The sequence below is a fragment of the Penaeus monodon genome, chromosome 21 (genome assembly GCF_015228065.2).
Source record: "Penaeus monodon isolate SGIC_2016 chromosome 21, NSTDA_Pmon_1, whole genome shotgun sequence".
NCBI lineage: Eukaryota > Metazoa > Arthropoda > Malacostraca > Decapoda > Penaeidae > Penaeus > Penaeus monodon.
In genome coordinates, this window is record NC_051406.1 from 11,954,242 (window position 1) to 11,954,809 (window position 568).

At 34.9% G+C, this 568-nt stretch overlaps 1 protein-coding gene across 1 annotated transcript in view; it reads left to right on the plus strand.

Annotated features, from left to right (window-relative positions):
- LOC119586221 (cardioacceleratory peptide receptor-like) overlaps nucleotides 1-568 on the plus strand; it is a gene marked incomplete at its 5' end in the record, with an annotated part of 29,763 nt that overhangs the window by 28,552 nt on the left and 643 nt on the right.

The following is a 568-nucleotide window of genomic DNA, read 5'->3' on the forward strand; positions in this document are numbered from 1 at the left end:
CGTGCGTTCACAGCTTTGACCCACATCGTCGACAGCATGTGCGAGATCTTAACACTGTTCTCATGGCATTCAAAATGTATATTACACAGTATACTTCTCGTGCAGTGTAGGATTGAAGTCGTGTACCCCATAACCAAGCCAAAAGGTCACTTTATTTCACTGTTAAAATCAGAATTCGGAACAAGTTTTTTTAAGAATGTTCGTGTAACTGTACACGACTTTTATACGAGACTGTACATGAGTCATTACTCCACCTCATTTGTTCCACGTAATGTATATGTATAGCAAATGTGTTTTATTAACACTTAGCATATGTATATATAATATCATATTCTAATTTGCAAAGGTTAGTTTAGCATGTTTAGTCTCAGTGATTTGAATATTCCTTGATATAAGCAACAGGAAAGCCTGATGCTAATCCGCAGTCAAAAAAGGCTAACAATATCACAAATGAAAATAACTTTTCTGAAACAAATCAGGAATTTAAAAAAAAAGAAACATAGCGAAATACTTAACAGTTTCAAGATTAATCCTAAGTCCCGGCATCTTTTCTAAAACACGCACAGGA